Here is a 24,399-nt window from a genome sequence, read left to right as displayed (position 1 = left end):
ATCCTCTTTGGAACCCCCTTTCAGGTAGTTGAAAGCAGCTATCAAATCCCCCCTCATTCTTCTCTTCTGCAGACTAAACAATCCCAGTTCCCTCAGCCTCTCCTCATAAGTCATGTGTTCTAGACCCCTAATCATTTTTGTTGCCCTTCGCTGGACTCTCTCCAATTTATCCACATCCTTCTTGTAGTGTGGGGCCCAAAACTGGACACAGTACTCCAGATGAGGCCTCACCAATGTTGAATAGAGGGGAACGATCACGTCCCTCGATCTGCTCGCTATGCCCCTACTTATACATCCCAAAATGCCATTGGCCTTCTTGGCAACAAGGGCACACTGCTGACTCATATCCAGCTTCTCGTCCACTGTCACCCCTAGGTCCTTTTCCGCAGAACTGCTGCCTAGCCATTCGGCCCCTAGTCTGTAGCGGTGCATTGGATTCTTCTGTCCTAAGTGCAGGACCCTGCACTTATCCTTACTGAACCTCATCAGATTTCTTTTGGCCCATTTTGATCAATGGCTCCATGTCTAGTTGGCAGCCGGTGTCAAGTGGAGTGCCCCAGGAGTTGGTCCTCGGGCCGGTTTTGTTCAATATCTTCATAAATGATCTGGAGGATGGTGTGGATTGCACTCTCAGCAAATTTGCGGATGATACTAAACTAGGAGGAGTGGTAGATACGATGGAGGGCAGGGATAGGATACAGAGGGACCTAGACAAATTGGAGGATTGGGCCAAAAGAAATCTGATGAGGTTCAATAAGGATAAGTGCAGGGTCCTGCACTTAGGACGGAAGAACCCAATGCACAGCTACAGACTAGGGACCGAATGGCTAGGCAGCAGTTGTGCGGAAAAGGACCTAGGGGTGACAGTGGACGAGAAGCTGGATATGAGTCAGCAGTGTGCCCTTGTTGCCAAGAAGGCCAATGGCATTTTGGGATGTATAAGTAGGGGCACAGCAAGCAGATCGAGGGATGTGATCGTCCCCCTCTATTCGACATTGGTGAGGCCTCATCTGGAGTACTGTGTCCAGTTTTGGGCCCCACATTACAAGAAGGATGTGGATAAATTGGAAAGAGTCCAGCGGAGGGCAACGAAAATTATTAGGGGGCTGGGGCACATGACTTATGAGGAGAGGCTGAGGGAACTGGGATTGTTTAGTCTGCAGAAGAGAAGAATGAGGGGGGATTTGATAGCTGCTTTCAACAACCTGAAGTGGGGTTCCAAGGAGGATGGACCTAGACTGTTCTCAGTGGTAGCAGATGACAGAACAAGGAGTAATGGTCTCAAGTTGCAGTGGGGGAGGTTTAGGTTGGATATTAGGAAAAACTTTTTCACTAGGAGGGTGATGAAACACTGGAATGCGTTACCTAGGGAGGTGGTAGAATCTCCTTCCTTAGAAGTTTTTAAGGTCAGGCTTGACAAAGCCCTGGCTGGGATGATTTAATTGGGGAATGGTCCTTCTTCGAGCAGGGGGTTGGACTAGATGACCTCCTGAGGTCCCTTCCAACCCTGATATTCTATGATTCTATGATTCTACATAGAAACACAGCAATTAATGTGAATGAGGGACCTGATCACCTCATACGATATGATTTTTATTGTTCACTTTTTGTCTAATATGCAATATAAATCCCAGGCTGATGGTTTGAGGATCTGAGGATTTAAATTAAAGACTTATTTACCCTTCCTATGGAGTGATTATCAAGTTGTGATACAAGCTTGGGTACTGATGTTACAAAGGGACATTGGACCAAATTCACATCTGGTGTAACTCACTTGACTTCGGAGAATTTGCCCTAGTGTCTCACAGGAACAGAATGGGTGGACAAAAATCTCCTTCAACATGAGCCCTATATAAATACAAAAGAGGGATACACATTACACTTTAAAGTAAGAGGACTGCAGTTACAGTGCAATGGCCCTCTGAGCTGAGCGGTGACTGTGCCTAAGGCTGTGACTTCCTCTGCCTCCATCAGAGGGGAAGGGCCCGTGCCCCTCCCTGCACCCAGACGGGGCCGGTGGCTGAGCTGAGAACCCAGCTCCCACCCCAGAGCAAACAGCTCAGGATGGCACGAACTCTCCTTCTACTTGTGCTGGGTAAGTGACCTCCCTCGGCCTGCTTCCCTCTGTCTGTCTATCTGTCTGGAGATCCCCCCCTCCCAGCATCCCTCCTGCCCTCTGCACCCCCATCCCCTCCCTGGAGCTCTCACCTCTTCTCTTCTCTTTTCTCTCCAGATTCTCCCCAGCCCGGTGTCCCCCGCAGGTAACAACCTCTCCTTTCCTTGCTGAGATGCTCGCAGAGAGGGTGAGGAGGTCTCAGGGAGTGGGGGTGGGGACACCCCTCCTCTCACACTGTGATGTTTGGAATTGCAAGGAAGGGGGGATCCCTGGGTGCCCCTCGTGTCATCCTCTGGGTGGGTCAGGCTGCCCCGTTCACAGGCGCCTCCTATGAACCTGCCCCAGCAGCAGCTACGGTCCAGAGCCACTTCCGTGGGGGTGGAAGAGCGAACCCAGTTGACGCCTGCTTGTGGGGTCCATTTGGTGGGTCCCAGCTCAGGCCGTAGGGGAGAAGATGCCCTCATGCCCCTGGGCGCTACCTCATTGGCAGCCTTAGCAGAGAGAGCGAGGTCTGGAGGGGCCATGGAGACTGACCTCCCACCTCCCCATTACAATTAGTCCCCCCAGGCCAGAGGCCTGTGGGTGTGCGGCTGTGTGTGTGTGTGTGTGGGGCCTCTCTCTGCCCCAGCTCTGGGCTCCCACCCACAGAGGACTCAGGGCAGGGGGGCCGATCCAGCACCATCCAGCGGGACATTAAAAGCAGGATCTGCAGAGACCCCAGAGGAAACGCGGTGGGTGGAAAAACTCCCCCCTGCCTTCCCCACGTGCAGCCGAGCTTCCTCATGTCTCTCGGATGCCTTCTCGCTACTGAGAGGCAGGTGTGACGGTCGACTGACGGGTTCTCCCCCCTCTTCCACCACTGCCCCTGGATGGAGAGTGTGGGGTGAATACCCTGATGGGAAAGGGGTATCTTGGAGTTGAAACATTTGCATCCACAATCCTCCCGGCTTTTTGCGCCATAAAGGGCAGGAAGGAGCAAGGGGCAGTTTGGAGACCCCCCCTCCCCAGCCCCAGTTCAATGGGGGGACATGGCAGGATGTGTGGAGCGAAGAGTTTGCAGACAGTCCCTGGCTCCCGGGTGGGCGGGCAGCGAACTGTGCAGACGGTCCCTGGTTTATAGAAGCTGGGGACCGGGAGCTGGCAGACGCTCCCTGGCTGGGTTGGGTGGGGGGTGAGGCGTTTGCAGACGCTCCCTGGCTGGGTTGGGTGGGGGGTGAGGCGTTTGCAGACGCTCCCTGGCTGGGTTGGGTGGGGGGTGAGGCGTTTGCAGACGCTCCCTGGCTGGGTTGGGTGGGGGGTGAGGCGTTTGCAGACGCTCCCTGGCGGGGGGCGGGGCTCCGGGGACACTTTCCCTCCCAGCCTGGCTCAGAGACCGAGCGAGAAGGTACCGGGGGTGCGGATCGGGCCGCAGTCGAGCCCCTGCCCCTGGGGGGCCTGGCCCCAGCCCCCCCTCCCCCTCCATGTCCAGGGCCCCCCACCCCCTGGTCTGGGCCCATCCCCCGACTCAGGGCTTCGCCCCTGCAGAGTCTCCCCGCCCTGGCTGCGGGGCCCTGCGTGCCGGGCGGGTTTGGGGGTGTTTGGAGGGAGGTGACCCCGAAACGTTTCTGCTCCGCCCCCCCCATCCACCCCCCCCTTCCCGCGCTTCTCCCTGCGTGGGTTTCCCAGGGGCCATCCCCGTGGCGCCCGGCCGGTGTGACGACACAAATCTCAGCCCTCCCCTTTTGCACCGGGGGGCACCGGCCCTGACCTGCTCCCCACAGGCTCCTGGGGTCCGCTGGGTCCCATTTCGGGTCGGAGCTCCCCACCCCCGCCCACCCCGCCCTGCGGCTCCCTCGCCCCCCAAGAAGCAGCGGCTGCAGCAGGAGCCGCCGCCTGTGAATCGGCCGAAGTTTCACGCCGACTCCCTTTCTCCGGGCGGGGAATTAGGCATCAGAGTTCAGTGCCGGGACCAACCGACCCGCCCCGCGCCCCGCTGGAGCCCTGCCCTGGCCTCAGCCCTTTCCCAGCCTAGGGAGCGCAGCCCAGAGAGGCGGTAAATACCTGCGGGGGGGACGTGGCCTGTCCTGTGGCTGGGAGTTGCAGGCAGATGAATTCAGGCGAGGAGGGAGGCTCACCTGTCTGGCGGGGAGGGGGGGGAATTAGCTGCTGGCCCAACTCCCCGGGGGCTCGGGTGGATTCTCCATCCTGGGCCACGTGTGAAGCCGGGCGGGAGGTTTGTCTAGAAATCTGCCTACGTTCCCCTCCCCGTCCCCCACATGTGATCCCAGTCTCCCCGTCCCACCTTCCAGCTGGGAATTCTCCAGGGGGCTGGAGTGGTGGCCAGCAGAAACGAGGCTCGTAGAGTGGGGTTGGGAGCCCCTCTCACTCACGGCAGCTCTGGCGTTCCTCGCCCCCATCCCACTCTCAGCTCCCCGCTCCTCCGCAGAGACTCCCTGCGCGCCTCAGAGCCAGATTTCTGCTGCGGGAGAAATCAACCGGCTGCCGTCCTCTTACCCCGTCGTAAGGCAGCAAATCCAAGGCCCAGGCCGAACAGCTCGGGGGCGTGGAGCAAGAACGCCGGGAGCCCCTGGGCGCAGCCAAGGTCTGGATTTCACCCCCGTTGGGGTGGGGGGGTCTATGGCGACTGCTCCAGCCTGGGGTGAAAGCTGAGTAAATAGCAGGGCCATATCCCTGCCAAGAACGGCCAGGAACTGGAGCCTGCTCCACAAACCTCTGCTTCTCTGCAGGGCGACAGCGGGAAGAAGGGCCTAGCTGGGTTAACAACCCCCCAGTGACCGACCCGGGTCCCCTGCAACCCCTGTCGCTGTTCCAGGGCGCCCCCCCAGGGGCTGGGGATAAAACCCAGCAGTCCTGGCTCCCAGCCCTCTCGTTCTAACGCACGAGTCCCCCATCCCCCTTCATTCCGTCTGACCCCTGCACCTCTCCTTCCTTCCATCTGTCCATCCGTCCCCATATGGCACCCCCCTATGTTTCTCTCTCCATCCCCCAACTCCCAGCTGTACCCCAGTCCCTGCCTGCCCCTCCCTGCCAGGGGCTGGTGCAGTTGGGGCAGAGCCGTGACTCTGATCTCAGGAGCTTGGGCCTGTGGGACTCCCTGCCACAGGACCTGGCTGAGCAGAGGGGTGGGGCTGGGGTCTCAGAGCCATCTCCGAGTGTGTGTGTGTGTGGGGGGGGTCAGGGCACCCTATGCCCGTCAGTTTCCATGGGAACCCTGTATCTCACCCCCCCACCTTCCTCTCACACAGATCCCCGAACCCGGAGCCGAGATGATGAGCTGTGGCCTCCTGACCAGCTCCAAGGAGCCGGGTGAGTCAGGGCTGCAGGGGACGGTGCCGTGAGGGGGAGGGTGGCCCCATGGCTGACGTAGCTCCTCCCCCTGGTGCCCGTGGGGGGCTTGTGGCTGACGTCCCCCTCCCCCCAGTGTCCCTGCACCGCAGCTTGGTGTCGGTGTTGATCCGAGGCTTTGTGGCGGACGTGGGCTGCCGGCTGCTCTGCAGGAGCGAGGAGCTGGGGCCCGTGGAGGCCATGTTCAAATTCCCCATGGACGCCGAGGCGGTTGTCGACACCTTCCAGGCCCAGCTGCGGGGGGCCTGGATCCAGGCCCAGCTGCGGGGGGCCTGGATCCAGGCCCAGCTGCGGGGGGCCTGGATCCAGGCCCAGCTGCGGGGGGCCTGGATCCAGGCCCAGCTGCGGGGGGCCTGGATCCAGGCCCAGCTGCGGGGGGCCTGGATCCAGGCCCAGCTGCGGGGGGCCTGGATCCAGGCCCAGCTGCGGGGGGCCTGGATCCAGGCCCAGCTGCGGGGGGCCTGGATCCAGGCCCAGCTGCGGGGGGCCTGGATCCAGGCCCAGCTGCGGGGGGCCTGGATCCAGGCCCAGCTGCGGGACAAGAGACAGGTGCTGGGGGCAGGGGTCCCGGGGGGAAGAGAGGAGGGGGCCGGGCTGGGGGGATCTCGGGGTGACCCCATCTCTCCCGGCAGGTGCATGAGCTGTATAGGGATGTGCTGGTCGGGGGGACAGGGGATCTCGGGGTGACCCCGTCTCTCCCGGCAGGCACAGGAGCTGTACGGGGACGCGCTGGCCGGGGGACAGAGCTCGTTCCTGCTTCAGCAGGAGGGGGCTGGGGGCAATGTGTTCAGCTGCTCCCTGGGGAATTTGCCCCCCGGGGAGGAGGCGATGCTGACCCTGAGCTACACCTGCAAGCTGCCGCTGGAGCATGACGGGGCCGCCCGCTACGTGCTGCTGACTGTGCTGCACCCTCGCTACACGCCCCACGGTGAGACCCACAGATCCCCCTGCGCCTCCTTTACACGCCACACTGTGAGACGCACAGGTCCCCACTTCGCGCCCTCCAGTGAGAACCACAGATCCCCTACCTCCATCACTGTGAGACCCACAGCCCTCCCCCCCCACGCGCCCCATGGTGAGACCCACAGATCTCCCCATACTCCCTTGCACCCTGTAGCCCAGCTGTGTGCTTCCAGCCATGCTACACCCCTTTTACAAGCCTCATGTTGAGACCAGACCTTTAGGTGCCCTAGATCCCTCATAACTCCCTGTACCACATAGCCCCCAGAACCCCAGCTACACACCCCACGGTGAGTGACCCCGCAGCCTATAACCCCCGAAACCTCCATAGCCCCTTCTACGTATCCCACAGTGAAAGACCCACATAGCCCCCATAATGCCCCATAGGCCACTACTGTGTTCCCTGTGGTAAGTGGCCCCCCCAGGGTCTGGAGTCCCCGCCCCAGGATATGTGATCCACCCCAGCCATCCTGAAATCCCCTGATATCCCAGCCTAATACCCCCCAATATCTCATACCCCCTATCCTCCCCACACTCTCCCAGCCCCCTGGCCCTCACCCCTGTGTCTCTCTCTGCAGGGTGGGATGGGGAGAACATCACTCAGGAGGTCCCGCATGTCCTCCACGGGGAGCTGCCCTACACCCTGAGCCTAAGCGCCATGCTGCAATCGCCCCAAGGCATCGACTGCTCTCCAACTGCCCCCTCACCCCCCTGAGCTATACAGCCGGGAACCTTACCGCTGCCCAGGTAAGGGCTCACCTGGACACTTGGGTCCTGGCTATCCCCACTGGGAGGAGGGTGCTGGGGGTGGGGTAGGGGGGAGGGTTCTGGGGTAAGGGGTGGATTCCAGGGAACGGGGCTGTGGGCTGGGGGAGAAGGTCCCAGGGGGTGAGAGATGTGGTGTAGGGCAGGGGGTGGGTCCCGAAAGGGGGAACATGGGCCAGACTCTTTGGGTGATTGTGGGGGTGGCGGATCGAGCGACACCAATGGATCTGGGGAATTTCCCAATTTCTCTGGGGAAAATCTGGACAGGCTGAAATCTGCCAGTTTGGGGATGCAATCCCTGGCAGTCGCTGGGCTCTGTAAGTCTTTAGTGTCTGGGATTTTCCCTCGCCTTGTTTCTCAGTGGAAGTAAATGGAGGTGGGGGGACCAGGAAAATGTCACCCCCAAATTGGAAAGATTTAGCCTCCCCAAAATGTCAAATGTTTGCAATTTTTCACCAGGAAAATCCAAGTTCCCGCGTTGGCCTTTGGGGTTGTTTTTCCTTCTCTTCTCTCCACCTAACCCGGGGGGCCCAGTCAGCGTTCCCAGGGTCTGCCCCTCACCCCGTCTCCATGGGGGGGTGCTAAGCCGGGCGCGAGAGCCAGCGGGACCTTGCCCCCCCCGGAACCGTGTGGAGGTGACTGTGTGTCTGTCGCCCCCCAGGTGTCGCTGGCCCAGGCCCCCCCGTGGGACAGGGAGTTGGAGCTGCTGGTGTATTACACGGAGCCACCCAAACCCAGCGCGGTGCTGGAGGCCGGGCTGCCCAGAGCCGAGCCAGGTGCGGGAGGGGATCCTGAACCCTACTACCCCTGGGCGGGGGCGCAGAGGGGGATCCATGGGGTGGGGATCTGGGGAGGGTGAGGTAGGTGCTGAGCGGTGACATGGGATCGGGGGGGGCACAGGGCAATGAGGGGGATGATGGGGGAAAGGGGGGTCCTAGGACTGATGTAGGTGGGTGCTGGGGGAATCTGGGGGCAGGCGAGGGTCAGGGGACAGGAGCGGGGGGGGGTCTTGGAGGAGCGGCGTTGGCAGGGCGGGGTGTCTGGGAGCAGGCGGGCACTGGGGAGCACTGCAGGTTTGGGAAGCATGGGGGAGAACTGGGGATGGGAGAGCAGGCCCTGGGGGGCTGGGTATTAGGGGTGGGGGGATCTAAGGGGAGAGGGAGTGGGGGAGGGACAGAGCAGTGGGGGTGGGTCTCTGGGGGGCGGCTCTGAGTCATGGGGCTCTGAGGGGGCGGCCCACAGGGACTCGACCCCATGCCCACCCCATTTGGGGGCTGGCCCCCATCTCCCCGCAGGCTCCCTGATGGGCGACCCGGCCGTGATGATGACCCTGCTGCCCAGTATGCCTGAGGCGGTGCCGGCCCAGAGCCAGCCGGGGAGTTCGTCCTCCTGCTGGGCCGCTCCGGCAGCACGGCCTGCCCCATGGACGCAGAGACCTGTCCCGCCAGCACATCAACAGCACCAAGGGACGGCCAGGTGGGAGGCTGCGCTCGATGGGCCCATGGGGCCGTGCCAGGGGAGCAGCCCAGGCTGGCTGGGCCCGTGGGGCTGACTCTCCATCCGTCTGTCTGTCCCCGGGAGACCCTGGTCCTGCTGTTGAAGAGTTTGCCCCTGGGCTGTTATTTCAACATCTATGGCTTTGGGTCTGAGTTTGAGTCCTTCTACCCGTGAGTCCGAAGGGCAGGGAGCGGGCTGGCTGGGTTAGGGGGCAAGGCTGGTTAGCGAACAGAGGGTGTCTCTTGGTTAGGGGGCAAGGGTGCCTGTGGGTTAGGGGGCAGGGTGGTTAGGGGGCAGGGGGTATTGGTGGGTTGGGGGTCAGGGCATGTCTGTTTGTTGGGAGCAGGGGTGTCAGTGGGTTGGAGACAGGGCTGGTTAGGGGGCAGGGCTGGTTAGGGGACAGGAGTGTCGGTGGGTGAGGGGGCAGGGCTGGCTGGGGGCAGGGTGTCCCTGGCTCTGGCTGTCCCAGCCCCAGACCTGTCGGCGCCCCCCGCAGGCAGAGCGTGGAGAATACCCAGCAGACCAAGGCCGAGTCCCTGCAGCGCCTCCAGCTGCTCCAGGCTCACCTGGGGGGCACCGAGATCTTGGAGCCGCTACGAGCCATTTACCGCAGCCCCTGCTGGGACGGGCACCCACGCCAGGTACCGGGGCGCTGGGGCCAGCCAAAGGGGAGGGCTTGGAGAGTGATTGTGGGGGCGAGGGGTGATGTGGGGGGTCTCAGAGAGGGATGCAGGCCTGTGGGGACAGACTCACAGACTTTCAGGACAGAAGGGACCATCGTGATCATCTCATCAGGCCCCAGCTCCTCGCCCGCCCCACCTCCCCCCCGTGACACTGCTCAGCCCCTCGCTCCCCCGGGGACAGCCCCGCCCCTCAGGCTGAGTCACCGGCACCCCCAAACCCTGAGTTACAGGCGTCAGGTCACAGCGACTCCCCCCAGTTGCTCCGGTTCAAACCAGTGAGTGCCCCAGGCTGCTGAGGGAGACCAACCCCCTCGGGTCTCTGCCAGTCTGAGCCAGGGGAAAATCCCTTCCCCACCCCACACGTGGGGGTCAGCTTGCCCAGAGGATGGGGGCGAGACCCCCCACAGCCAGCCCCCTGGGAAGGATTCTCTGCAGTAACTCTGAGCACCCCCCAACTGCCAGGGCCCCGCTGCCGCCCATGGGGTGTTTGCTCCCAGCTGTCGCTGTGGGCCATACGACATTACAGGCCCCTCCTTGCCCTCCCTCCCCCCCGCCCCGCTCCCCTCGGAGGCTGTTCAAGGGGGAGACCCTGGGAGAGGGGCTGGTGCCCCTGGGGGTGTGAGCAGGGCGTGGCAGGTAGCAACCGGGGCGTGGGGGTACCTCTGTATAGAGCAGGGAGGGGCAGCGCTTTGTGCTGTGCCCAGCTCTGGGGGGTGCCCTGCAGCCCGGAGGGGCAGGGAGGTCACTGGAGGGGGGGGTCAGGAGGGAGATCCTGGAAAAGTGCCCACAGCAGTCGGTGGGTTCTTGTCTCCAGGGGCCGGTGAACAGGTGATGGGTGGGGGTCATGCCTAGGGGTTGGGGATCACAGAGATCGGGGAGGTCAGCAGTCCCTGTCTGTCAGCCCCTCAGGAGAGATCTCTGGGAGGGGAGGGATGGGGCTGGGGGTCTCTGGGAGGGTCAGTGGGGCAGACTCTCCAGGGGGCTGCTCCCGTTCCCAACAGGGAGGGGGTGTCTCTGGGGGGGTTGGGGTCCCCGGCTCTGACAGCGTCTCTTTCCCCCTCAGCTGTTCGTGTTTATGGACGGGGAGGTAGAGAACACCCAGGACATCATCGCAGAGGTGCAGCGTCACCGGGGGACCCACAGGTAACTGGAGGTGCCTAACCCCCCCCAGCCCTGCCCCCATTCGCATTGCCATCATGTGGACCCTCACCACCATAGTGCCCAGCATCTGCCCAACCATTTCCCTCACCCTGCCTCCTAGCCCTGCCAATATTGGGAGCCCCCCCAGTCCAGCCAGCCCTACTGGCCCCTCTCCAACTGCCCTGCCCCCCCAGCACTGGATGGACCCCACTTGCTCTGCCCCTCCCCCTCCGGTCTCTGCCCCCCAGCAGGTGCTTCTCTTTCGGCATCGGGGACGGGGGCGTCTGATCAAAGGCATCGCCCGGGCAGTGGGGGGAAGTGCCGAGTTCATCACCGGCCAGGATCGCACCCAGCCCAAGGTGAGAACCCAGCAGTCCTGGCTCCCAGCTCCTCCACTCGAGCCTACTAGACCCCACTCCCCCCCAGAGCTGGGGACAGGACCCAGGCATCCTGGCCCACCCTGTGTGTCCCGGTCCCCCACCAGGTGCTGCAGTCTCTGAAGCGGGCCCTGCAGCCGGCGGTGACCGAGATCTCACTGAGCTGGGATGCAGGCTGAGCTGATGCACTGGGACCCCGAGGTGATCTTTGCTGGGCAGTGGTGCCTCGTCTATGCCCAGCTCCGCGGGCAACCCCAGGTGAGAGAGCGAGGTCCCCGCCCTGGGATGCCCCCAGGGCTCGGGGTCAGCGACTGAGCCAGGAGCCCCACAGTCCCCTCCTGGGTGATAACTCTGACCCCTAACGATGGCCATTGGGTCAGGGGTCTCTGTGCTACCCAAGCCCCATTGATTTCAGTTTGGATTGTTAACTCTGACCCCTAACGATGGCCATTGGGCCAGGGATCTCTGTGTTACCCCAGCCCCATTGATCTGAATGGGAATTGATAAATCTGACCCCTAACGATGGCCATTGGGCTGCAGGTCTCTGTACTAGCCTGGCTGCATTGGTCTCAGGGCCGGTCTACACTACAAATGTTCATCTCCTGCCGACGTAGCACTGTCTGCATGGGGGGCTACGGTCGGTGTAACTACGCCGCTCATGGGTGTGGATTTTTCATGCCCCTGAGCGATGTAGTTCTACCAAAGTATGTCCTGTAGACGAGACCTCAGTGGGGATTGATAACTCTGACCTCTGATGATGGCCACTGGGCTGGAAGTCTCTGTGCTACCCCAGCCCCATTGAGCTCAATGGGGATTGTTATCTCTGGATCCTAATGACGGCCATTGGGCTTACTAAGCCAGCCCCCCAACTGGTGTTAATTGGGTGTCTTTATCCCCTTTGTTCTGTAAGCTGGGTCTGAGGGGTCCCAGGGCATCTTCTCCCCCCTTGCATTCCACCTCTGACCACCTTTCTTTCCCCACAGCCCCCAGACATTCCCATGGGGGGCATCACCCTGCAGTACCGCATCCAGAACCAGACCTAGAAGGAGACGCCGCAGTTCTCCCTGCAGCCACAGGATGGAGACAAGTGACAGCAATGCTCCCCTGGCTCCCATCCCCCACCCCAGGCAGCTGGGTCCTGCCCCCCCACGTCCTCACCCCAGCAGAGCAGAGACAGGATGGGACCAGCCCCCCTTCTGTGGCCACTAGACCGCACTCCCTTCCCGGGGCCAGGATAGAACCCAGGAGTCCTGGCACCCTCACCCCCCATCCTGCTAGACCCTGCACCCCTCCCCGCAGCGGCTGGAACCCAGGCGTCCAGGGCTGACCCCGTGAATCTCTCTCCCTGGCACAGGCTGCCCGTTCACCGGCTGGCCGCCAAGTCGCTGCTGCTGGAGCTGGAGGGGGCCGTGAGCACAGGATCGGAGGGGGACCGGCTCCGGGCACTGGAGGCCAGCCTGAGCTCGGGGGTCGTCTGCTCCCTCATGGCCTACATGGAGCGAGGGCAGCTGGTGCAGGGGCTGCTGGTGAGAGGGATGTCCCGCTGGCAGGTAACCCCCGAAGGGACTGGGGCTCCTGGCGCCGGGGGGGGACCCAGCATGTGGGGGGAATTCGGGTGAGAGGGGGAACCTGGCACTGGGGGAGGTGGGGGGAACCTGGCGCCAGGGAGGGGGGCAATTCAGGGAAGGATCCCAGCACGGGGGGATCCCAGTGTAAGAGGGGGGGACCCAGAAGGGGCATGCAGGGGGCATCATGTTTATGGGGTAATGTCCCTTTGCCCCTCTCCCTGCCCCCCTGACTCCCGGGGGCTGTGCTGTCCCCTTCCTGCTCCAGGGCAATGGCGACCCCAATCCCCATACCTCCGGGGCATGGGGAGAGCAGGGCGAGACGGGGAGTAGCCCACGGGGGTGTGTTGTCCCCCCCCCACACACACACAGGAAGAGTGGGACCTGTGCCAGACAGACGGACAGAGACAGACAGGCATGCGGAGACCCAGAGTCAGACAGGGACAGAGACCGAGAATCAGCCGACAGACCCAGACGGGGACAGGACGGAGAGATGCAGAGAGAGAAACAGACCCAGTCAGACAGACAGACCGACCCAGACAGATGCAGGGACAGGAGGGGCGGGCACATTGCTGTCATGAGCAGACCTGGCTAGTAGGGGCCTCTCGCCCCCCAGCATCCTGCCCTCATCCATGGAGCGCAGCACCCACCCCTGCATCCCTTGGGGCTGGAGGAGGGGTCCTGGCTGAGGGAAGAAGAATGGGGCTGTGGGGACTGGATCTGGGGCTCACAGCCAGCGGGGAAGGGGCAGGAGCTGGGAGATCCTGGCTGTGATGGAGCTGTGGGGAGAGGAGGATGGGGCTGGGTGTGGGGGGGTCCCAGCTCGGGGAAAGGGGCTGGGGGGTATGGAGGAGGGGTCCCAGTGGTGCGTTGGCTCTAAGTGCTGGGGGGGGCGGAATTCTCTTCCCTCCCTTTGCTTCTCTGGGTCTGTTTGCATGTCCATCTGCTCCCTAAATTTCGATTTCATCATGGACTATACGGAGATGATAGACTGCGTCTCGAGAGACCCCATCTGCGAGCGGCCAGCGAGCGGAGTGCGCCTGGACGAACCGAACCAGCGCAGCGTCTTCGGGCGCTTGTCCCGTGACTTGGCTGCAGCACGTGAGTACCTCTGCCCCGCGTGCCTGAAGCTCCCAAAGTCCAGCGCCGGCCATCTCCTCCCTCGCAAGCGCCTGTCCTGGCTCCGTGGCCTCCCAAAGCTCAGCCGGGGGGGCCCAACACAAGGGCAGACAGTCCTGCAATCAGGGGGTCCCACCGGAGACAGCACCCCAGAACGGTGAAGGGGGCTGGGAGTCAGGACTCCGGGGGTGGGCCAACGCCAGGGTGATGCTTCATCGGGTTAGAGACCCATGTGCCCGGAAGGTCATGGAGCTGTGCAAGTCTTTAAAAATGACATAGAAAACGAAGGAAATTCCTGGGTGAAAAACCTTTGTGTCGCTGAGGGAGGGGGAATTCTTGGCTGGTTTTTTTTTTTTTTTTTTTTTGTGTCATGAAGCAAATTATGTTGAAAGAAAATGAATAAAAAAATAAGGAAACCCCCAGGCAAAAAACTCTGTGAAGGTGGAATTTGGGGTGTAAGGTTTGTGTCAGTGAGCTAAGGGGGTATGTGTGTGTGGGGCGGCAGGGGGGTGGGATCAGTAGTTTTTCCTAACAGGAATGTCTCTGAGCAGTTTTCTGTGAAATAAACCCAGAGGGAAATTCCCAGGCAAAAAAACCTTGTGAAGCTGGGTCTGAGCTTGGAGGCTTGTACAGGCGAGTTCAGGGGCAAAAGTCTTTATTGGCACCTTCTGGTTTATAAACGAAGAAACCCACGAAAGGCAGAAATTTTAAAGTGAAGGTTACCTTAAAACCTGCATTTGGAGAGTCTGGAAATACAAAGTGACTGTAGCCCAGATAACGTTAACTCTGCCCTGTAACCCTGGCCCATGCATGGCTATACTATCATATAGACTCTGTAACATCCCATCCCCCGCTACCCCTTTAGACTCTTGTGTCTCTCTCCAGACATAGGTCCTTATCGCAGGTTGTAGTGGGGGATGGTTCCGGGGTCAGACTGTGTTTGAGAAACACTGTGGGGTCGTGGAATTAATGCCTGGGCAGGAACAGTCACAGGGAGTTGGGTGCCCATCTCAGATTGAAAGTTAATTGTCATCCCATGGGTGCAAGAAGGGTCAGAGTTAAGGATGTCTGTGGTGGGGTAAAGGGTGCAGAAGAGCAGGTAAAGGGTGCAGAGGAGCAGGTTAATGACACCCCTGGAGGGACAGAGTTAAGGACACACAGAGGGTGACAGTTAAGGTTGTTGGCTGTCCCCCAGCCTGGACAGGCCATGTCGCTGTTCTGTACCCACAACCTGTGCCAGCCCCATCTCCCTGTGTCTCTCCCCAGAGCGGGCACCGGAGGAGTCTCCCTTGCTGAGGCTGGTGTCTCTGCAAAATGCCGACGTCTGGTGGAACCTGGACCCCCGGCTGGCTGCTGTGCTGGGGGTGAGCGGGACCAACGCCAGGGGGAGGATACCCAGTGAGGTGAGCGGGGGTGCAGAGGAGAGGGGAGAGATCGGGGGCAGGTGCCATGGGTTGGGCCTGTTCTCTGCTCCCAGATGAGATTGGTGGGGGGTAGTCTGTGGGTGACTGGATTAAAGGACCCCTGAATCTGGAGCCCAGTGGGCGAGACGGGCCCAGATCGGGGGGCTGGGAACCCCCTAACGGGGTCGGAGCATTGGATTGAGGGGGCCCAGGGCCAGGTGGAGGTGCCCAGGTTGGGCTCTGTCTCAGGCCATCTCTCCACTCCCTGGACATGGCACTGGGCATCTGGGTAGAGGGTCCACGGTGCTGGAGCGGGGGCTATAGGAACCCTCCGAGTCGGGGTGGGGAGATGGAGTGGGGGGTCCGTAGAAAAGGAGGAGGGCTCGGTGAGGGATGGAAGTCAGGGGAGGGGGCCAGGCTGGGCGCTGATTCAGGCTGTCTCTATCCTGCCCCCCACAGGACGTGACCCCCAGCATCTGGGCCACAGTGCTGGCCATGGTCTGGCTGCACGGCCAGGCCGTGGGGCAGCCCGACGAGTCGAGCTGCTGGAGGCCAAGGCTGTGGGCTGGGTGCGGGACTGAGCAGGTGAGAGGGGGCCTGTGGGGTGGGGGGCAGGGACAGGGTCCAGGGACTTGACCCTAAAGCCCCTGCCCCATGGGGCCCCTGAGCCTGGGCCCCTGGAACCTCCATCCTCATGCCCCTGTTCCCACGGCCCAGAGCCATGAGCCTGCCCACCATGTCCCATAGCCCAGCCTCCTTCAGGGCCCTGAGAGCTTGTGCCCTATGGGTCCCAGGGCCCCTATTCCTGCGATTCCTGTGCCCCAGGGCCCCACAGCCCAGCCCTCAAGAGCCCCCATCCCCAGCCTCTCCCCATCCCAATCCCAGCACCCTTCTGGGATTTCCGTGCCCCGCCCCCCAGCACCTTTACTTCCCAGCTTCCCAACCCCCACGCCAGTCCCGCACATGCTGTGAGCTCTGTTCCCTTTGCCCCCAGGCCCTCCCCTCGTTCCCCAGGCTGGTGTCTCTCCAGTACCCCCCTCTCATTTCAGGGGCCCAGCTGAGCGAGTGCCTGGAAGCTGCCAACGCCCTGCTGGGCTGCAGCGATGGCCCTGCCATCTTCGGGCTCTGAGCCCCCTCCAGGATCCCCGCACTCGCTCCCCAAACTACCCTGGGCGTCCAACTGGAAGCCCGAGGGCCAGCAGGGGCCACTGGGTGCAGACCCACCTGGCCAGCCTGTGCCCAGCCCGGAGCAAACCCCCAGCTGGGATCCCACCACTGCCACCAATTCAGATGCATCTGCCTCCCGCTGGCTGAAGAGGAGCGATGGCTGCCCCCCAGCTCCACCCCACTCTGACCCACTGTTGCATAACCCCCACGCTGCTCACAGCCGCTGCCTCCTCTCCGCATTGTGGGGGAATCCTCGTGATCGCCTGCATCAATGTTGCACATTTCTTCGCTTTTTACAAATGACTGAGGGGTCCCTCTGTAAACAGCCCCCGGCCCCCACCCCAGAGGTGGCTGCACTGACCTCGCCCTGCATGAGCCATCCAGTGTCAACCTCGTCCCATCTGCACGGAGTTCCACTGTTGGACAGCCAGGCAGACCAACCGGATCTTTGCTTGTCCAAACACGACCTCCTTTTGTCGTAATGGCAGTTTTCTCTTTGCTGGACAATCCTGAACGCAAACACGAGCACAGTGATTGGCTTAATTCTTCATTTCCTCTCTGCCTAGGTCCAGACTAGAGCTGGTCAGACATTTTCCAGCTGAACAATGCTGTGTTGGCAAATGCAATTCCGCGGTGAAGGCTGAAAGGTGGAATCAGGCAGCAGATGGAGGAAGCTTGCCCCGTGCTGCGTGTTGTGAATCCGTCCCCATTCACCAGCTGCTGAATTCTCTACCACAGGAAGAAATGCTTCAAAACCTGACCGTCCATCTCGACGGTTAATGCTCACGCTGTGTCCATCCTGGACAGCACCGGGCCCTTCTCAGGACATCCTGGGACTCAAGCAAACGATGAAAGACCTCAGCTGGTTAATTCCCTGGAAAGAAAGTGCTATTTTTATCAAGAAACTGCAGGAACATAAGAAAGAAGCAAACAGTTTTCCCACTTCATGTTAGCCAGCACTGACCTCCTTTGAACAGCTTGCACCATATGACTCTGTGCTGGGAGGTGTCCCTATTTCAGCCTTTCCGTGTCTGAGAAGGCAACTCAACAAATTCAATTTACAGCCACATTGCGCAGCGACTCCAGGGAAGGATTAAGATACCAGGTAATGGATTAATTGCCTTAAGGCCTGAAGGAATGCTGCCCTGGGACGGAGATTTCCCCAAAGGCCAGACGGAATTCAGAGATCTTAATTCTCACTTCCCGCTATGAATAGGGGAACTTCAATACCAGCGGTGACATCCTGGCCCCATTGAAATCAAAGGGTGTTTTGTCTTTGACTTCAATGGGCACAGTATTTTAGCCCATATTACTAGGCTTTTGCAAATTAAACCCTGTGGCTGGGATTTTGGAAGAAGTGGTTGAGGCACCCAGTTCCAGGGGATTTGTCCTCTTTGAAAATGCCAACCTCCTATCCTGGTCCAAACCACCTGAAGTCAGAGGAAAGGCTCTTTCAGAGAGAGCTGGGGAACCAGCTCCCATTGAAAACTCCAGCCGGCGTGAGTCTTTCCAGTGGTCTTTAGATAAACTCCATTGGTAGAAGCTAATTGCCTAGCTCCCTTCGGTGCCTTTGGATATCCCAGCTTCCAGCTGACTCTAGTGGACTTTGAAGCAGAGCCAGTCTGTATACCTGAGCCTTTAGATAGATAGATAGATAGATAGATAGAAAATCCACACACAGAATAACAAAATAAAATCATACGACCGTCTGTACTCACACATATGTGACCAAAGACAGCCTCACGTACTGTAGCACACCCATTAATGTATGAACCCTCCAGCCTGTAATGCCCCATCCCTTCCCGTCTGGTCCTGGCTCCTAGGTCCTCTCCTTGGCTCTGTTTGGGCTTGGCATGCTAGCGACTAGAGCAGGGGACTGGCCCATGGCGTTCCCGGGTTCTGTTTTGGTTCCTGGAGGCAAATGTGGCCTAGTGGGTTGAGTAGTGGGGACTGGGACTCAGGACTTCTGGCTTCTACTGTGGTAAAAGCATCACAGAGAAACCAAGACAAGAAACCGATGTAAACACGCTGAGCATAGCAGGAGTCACGCGTCAGTCTTATGGGGTCCCAGCAGGTCAGAGTCTTTCCAACGCTTCCGCCAGCCCAGAAGGTCCTGTCCGTCGATGGGTCCGAGTCAGTTCAAGCTCATCCTTTCAGAGCAAAAGTCCTTTCTTTGTTTCCTCGTTTCTGGAAAAGCCAGCTTAACCCAATGTGTGCGAACCCCCGTGAGGGCGTGGAACTTCTGGGGAGCGGATCAGTTTGCGGTGGGGTGTCTACACTGCATTGTAAACCCAGGCTTGTGGACTCAGTGTTTCCAAGCCCGTGCTTGAGTGTCCACGCTGCATTGGAAGCCTGGGTTTACAATGCTGGGTCTGGGTTAGCTGTGCTAACATGTCCATACTGCACTGTGCAGACCTTCTGACTCGGGTCTGCGGCTTGACCCGCATCCACACTGAACGGTGACAGGGCTTGGACCCGAGTCTCAGTGGGAGTCGGGCTCTGACCCATCCCCCGAGCAGCATCCTAGGACCCTGGCCCTGAGTGCTTCCTGCGCTGAGTCAGACTGACCTGTGTGCACGCAGAAGGGGGCCTTGGGCTCAGACATGAGTCAGAACCCGGGCGTAGGGTGCAGTGTAGACATAGATGGTTAGTTGCTTTGCTTTACTCACCCCTCCCCTGGTATTTTTGGTTCCTGGAGGAGCTGGTATAGCCCTTTCCCATGGAGTTATGTACAGTTCCTGGCACACAATGATACATAAACTTAATACAGTGTGGTCCTCAAAATATTGATGGGGTGCGATATCTAAGACTGGCTTGCAGAGAGCATCCCAGTGATGCCCTGGATTGGGGAACATGGGTGCTGAGTTCGATTCTCAGCTCTGTCACTGAATCATAGCGTCATCTTGGGTAAGTCTCTTCATTGCTTTGTGCCTCAGTTTCCCCTTTGAAAAATAGTGATGAGGATGCTGATGATATTCCCACTTCCAGTTGTGCTATGAGGATAACTCGAAAAATACTTGGGAGTCGGATACGACAGTGCTGGGTGCGGTATAATACCTAGGGTAGATACATGATGGGTACCATCTTGGTCAGTTACTGTAGCAGAAATAGTTCTGAGCAAGAAACTTCACTTATCAAATGTATAGTTCACACCTCCTCTTGGAATAAATCCTTTAATCTTTGAGTCAGCAAGAGTAAACCTAGACCATCCCTGACAGGTGTTTGTCCAACCTGGTTTTAAAAACCTTCAGTGACGGGGATTCCACAACCTCCCTTGGAAGCCTGTTCCAGAGCTCGATTACCCTGAGAGAGAGGGAGAGCGAGTTTTTCCTAATATCCAACCTGAATCTCCCTTGCTGCAGATTAAGCCCATTGCTGCTTCTCCTCCCTTCAGTGGCAATGGAGAAAAATGGATCACCGTCCTCTTCAGAACAGCCCTTCGCTTATCGGAAGCCTGTTAGCAGGTCCCCCTCAGTCTTCTGGTCTCAAGGCAAAATATGCCCAGTATTTTAACCTTTCCTCACAGGTCAGGTTTTCTAACTCTGGTCACTTTTGTTGCTCTCCTCTGGACTCTCTCCAATGTGTCCACATCTTTCCTTAAGTGTGGTGCCAAGAACCAGACACAGTACCCCACTGCGGCCTCGCCAGGGCCGAGTAGAGCAGGACAGTTACCTCCCGCGTCTTACACACGACCCTCCTGTTAATACAGCCCAGAATGCGACCAGTGCTAGGGCCTGTGTTACACATGAGGGAAGATGAGATGGTCCCATAGTTTCCAAGGCCAGAAGAGACCAGGGAGTCATCCCCTTCCATCCAGTCCCTATAATGCTGCTTCCCTCTCATTCCTTATCCTTTGCTGCCCTCTGGCGACCGCATGAAGCAGCCAGAATTTCATGGAGATCTGCTGTATTCTCCATCTTTTCTCTTTACCAGTTCGCTTCCAAATGCTTCCCATTTGTCAGTCCAAACTCCTAATCAGCAAGGGCTGGTTGGGGCGCTTGGACTGTGGATGGGATCGCAGCGCCCCAGGCACCCACTGAGATTTGCCTTTGTATTAAGTCACCAGCAGGGAACGCATGTAGGCCCCAATCCTGGTGACACAGGGCCAATGGGAGGTTGGTCTTTGATCTCAGTGGGGACAGGTTTTGCCCTCACTGTCTGTCTAGGTAGGTAAATGCCTCTGAGCACTGTCGTGTCTGAGGACACGCAGGGATGAGATGAGTCCAGTGGAGCTACGGCCGGGTCACACCACCTGGGGATCTGCCCAGCGACTCCAATGGAGCGACGGCTGATTGTGGGCCAGATCCTCAGCTGGAGCCAGAGTTTAAGGTTGATATTTTCCAATCCTGACAAGGTGATTTGGGCACACAATTCCCATCATATTTAGTTTGAAAACATCAACCTATGTGACGCGCTCAGTGCCACACAGGGAGTCTGGGGCAAAGCCAGGAACTGAGCTGGGAGTTCCGGGGGCCAGTCCAATGCCTCCAACACACGCTCAGCCGTCACCGCCACGCTGGGGTCCGTGGGTGAGGGTCTCTGGCCTGTGCTATGCCCAGAACAGACTATATCACGGGGGTCCCTTCCGGCCTTGGAACAGCTGGGAACCTATACGTCTCCTAGTGAAACTGATCCGTGGCTGTTCAAAAGAATCGTTTAGCATTAAGCATCCTGCTCCTCAATGAAAATTGCAACCTCTGCTTTTCCCAAATGAACAGTTTTAGGAAGATTGATTTGTGGCCAACATTTTCAAATTGGGGGACCTAAAATTAATAATAATTAGGCTGGAATTAGGCACCTAAATCCGACTGAATTTCAATGGGATTTGGACATCTAGCTTCTATAAAGCTGCTTTCAAAGTGCCAAACTTAGCTCTTATCTGGCCCAACCGTAGACCTCAGCCCCATTTGGCGAAACTGAGGCACAGAGAGGAGATGGGACATACTTTCAAAAGCATCTAATCCTAGTATCCAGAGGGACAGGTTTTTAAAGGTATTTAGGTGCTTTGTGGAATTTTCACAAGTGCTTAAAGGAGTTAGATGCCTAACTCCCCTAGAAATGAAGAGAAATTGGGCATCCAAATCCCTTCGGCAGTTTGAAAATCTTAGCCTTAATGTCTCTGTTATGGTCTGGGTGTGTTTTTCAGGATTGCTGGGCAGCCCTGGCTCCCAGACAGGTCACTGAGAAATGCAGGGGCCCAGCATACCTACAAGTCTGGCCACTTTGATTAGTAAGGATTTTTGCTGGCTAACTTTAGGCACCTGAGTTTGAAAACTTTTGCATAAGTGTGTAAGCAGTGTCAGGATGAGCTCCACCCTGATATCTGGTGGTGAGGTGTGGCAAGTTGTGGAAAAGAACTTCAGGGGCCGATCTCATTTGCATAGGCACACCCACCATGCCTAGAATGAGACCATAGCTGCCCAAATGGTCACTTTGGCTGCTGTGGGATCCCCAGTGTCTCTGTTATTGGGGCAGGAAGAATAAATTGTTATTACCCTGATTATGGGAACTGTGCTTGGAACTGTACGTGGCCTTTTGTTATGATGGAGGGATTCACCATCAACTAAGTAGCACTCGCTAGGCAAGGGTCATGGGTTCCAAAACTGTGTGAATGGAGAGAGGCTGGGGACAAGTATTAATACTTGGTGGCATGGGCCCCCTGGTGAGGGCCTTAAGTGCTAATTGCACTTCCTCCTCTCTCCACTGTGGAATATCAGAGCTAATTTTGATTTCATTAGAAGTCTAGTTATAGGCTGCTGAGCTCACTTTGGGCTGACAGTGCACCAGCACTGGGGCTCCCCTATTATAAGCTGAATTCACCTAAGAGCTGAAATCACTGAGTGTTGTGTTAAGTAGTGGGGGAGCCTGAAGATATATTGTGGAGTAGTTTGCGGGACGGCTGGTGAAGCAGTTCGATGCGGCGCAGTGTGTGGATGGCAGGAGCTGCTTGTGGGCCGTGGAGCTGAGCGAAGGAGTTCGTGGGGCGGCTGACGGAGCGGAGCGGGGCGCAGCTGAGCGAAGGAGTTCGTGGGGCGGCTGGCGGAGCGGAGCGCAGCTAAGCGAAGGAGTTCGTGGGGCGGCTGGCGGAGCGGAGCGCAGCTAAGCGAAGGAGTTTGTGGGGCGGCTGGCGGAGTGGAGCGCCGCTATGGGGCGGTCAGCTTCAGATCACGTAAGGTGCCTCTTACCCCTGTCCCATTTCCACCCAGGTTAGGAGGTAAAGCTCCGCAGATAAACTTTCGAACTCTGGGGCTGCCCTGACCAGGGACAGAGACTTTTGGGGCATTGGACTTTTGGGACTTTGGGTGATTTGGGGTTGCTGGACTCAAGAACCAAAGGGAAAAGGGCATGCCCCCAATTTGCCTGGGGTGGGTTTTTTGCTCATGGGTTGTGTTATGAATCCTGTTCGTGGTGTTTCCCCAACATAATGCCACATTGTTTCTCTCTGTTATTAAAAGACTTTTGCTACACTCAGACTCTGTGCTTTCAAGAAGGGAAGTATTGCCTCTTGGAGGCGCCCAGTGGGGGTGGTATATATTGGTCCCAGGTCACTGGGTGGGGGCTCGAGCCGGTTTGCATTGTGTTATTGGAATGGAACCCCTAGATATTGAACCCGGCCCTTGTTGCTGCCAACTCTGACGGGCAGAAGGGTTACATTTTTGGGGGCTCGTCCGGGATCGCCTGGGTCAGTACCCCTCGCAAGCACCTGTTGAGTGATTGATTTGGCTGAGGTCGCAAAGACAGTCAGGGCCACCTCCGATATTAAAGCTAAGGTCTTTGGATCCCCATCACGTGCTCCAGACTATTCTTATGAATTCTTCTTCTTCTCCAAACTTACACCAGTGAGACCAAGGTTAGAAACTGACCTCTGGAGACAAATCAGGGTCTCAGGTGCCCCAATGCATTAACCCCACTTAAGTCACGGAAGGTGAATTCTGATTCACACTATGAAGACCCAGAACTGTAACAGAAGTTTAACATTTTTGGTGATATATTGCTCTGTGTGTATGTATATATGTGAGGATGGTGGAATTTTTGGAAATATTTTTATGACCTCACTATGTGCCTCGGTTTCCCCTCTATGGCACGTGGTTACCCAGTGCGGGGAAAAGGACTCCCTGTGTTTTCAGGAAAGGCTAAAAGACAGAGGAGTGTGCCTGTCAGCTCCCTGTCTGGGTGGCAGGAAGAGTCGTTAAGGAACTGGTTGAAACTGACCCAGATGAACAAGGGGGCCAGAGAGACAATGCCAGCGCTGCCTGGATTTCCCCCCTTCTCGCAGGGAAGCTGAGCCAAGACACCCACCTGCCAGCTGGAGAACGGAGGACTGGGAAGGGGTGAGCTGGGGGGTCAGAGGCGGCTTCCGGACGCTCTCTCTCCTGGGAACTGACTGCAGAGGTTCAACAGACATAGCCTGGACATGGGGTTCACTGCGGCTGGGTGGGGCCCCGGGCTGACCAGAACGGATGACGTTTTCACCTTCATTTCTCTCTGCTAACCTAAGAGCTTCCTAGGCTGTGTCTACGTGACTAATAAACCCAGCTGTTTTGCACACGCTGCCCGAATGTTACCGCAAATCCTGGGGGAGGCGCCCGGGTCCCTGCACAGTGGACACGTCTCTCTCAGGAGTCTGGCTCCGCTGGACAGAGCTCATGGGATGAAGCAGGGGGGCTGGAGCCCCAGAGGGTCAGTCCAGGAGGTGGTGAGGCCACGTGGCCTCCCCTGAAGGGAGAGTGAGACCCTTTGGGGGTCTGGCCCATCGAAGGGGATCCGCCAAGGGACTGTTCCAAAGCTGGGGGTGCAGCATGGATCCTGTGGATCTGGGACAGTATGTGTGTGAGGGTGTTCCCCCTGCCGGAGGCTGTGGGATCTCCTGTGTATTTGTTTCAGAGTAACAGCCGTGTTAGTCTGTATTCGCAAAAAGAAAAGGAGTACTTGTGGCACCTTAGAGACTAACCAATTTATTTGAGCATAAGCTTCCGTGAGCTACAGCTCACTTCATCGGATGCATACTGTGAAGTGAGCTGTAGCTCACGAAAGCTTATGCTCAAATAAATTGGTTAGTCTCTAAGGTGCCACAAGTCCTCCTTTTCTTTCTGTGTATTCGTGTGTGTGTGTTTTGTTGTTGTCCCCTGCTGGAGGGAATGAGACCTGCTCAGTGTGTGGGTGCAGGTCCATGCATCCCTGCTGTCCTCTTCCCTCACTCGGGTGTGGGGCGGGATGCGTATTTCCCTTTTGCGCCCTCTTGGAAGGAAGGACACTTGTTCT

At 58.4% G+C, this 24,399-nt stretch overlaps 2 pseudogenes; one reads left to right on the top strand and one right to left on the bottom strand.

The window, feature by feature from the left end:
- Positions 1-5,713, bottom strand: part of LOC140904641 (olfactory receptor 6F1-like) — a 30,249-nt pseudogene extending 24,536 nt beyond the window's left edge.
- Positions 5,383-22,592, top strand: LOC140904631 (von Willebrand factor A domain-containing protein 5A-like; annotated as a pseudogene).
- Positions 22,593-24,399: the final 1,807 nt, after the last annotated feature.

The sequence above is a fragment of the Lepidochelys kempii genome, unplaced genomic scaffold (genome assembly GCF_965140265.1).
Source record: "Lepidochelys kempii isolate rLepKem1 unplaced genomic scaffold, rLepKem1.hap2 scaffold_54, whole genome shotgun sequence".
Taxonomy (NCBI): Eukaryota; Metazoa; Chordata; order Testudines; family Cheloniidae; genus Lepidochelys; species Lepidochelys kempii.
Note: the sequence above shows the minus strand (reverse complement) of the source record. Positions and strands in the feature narration are given on the sequence as shown.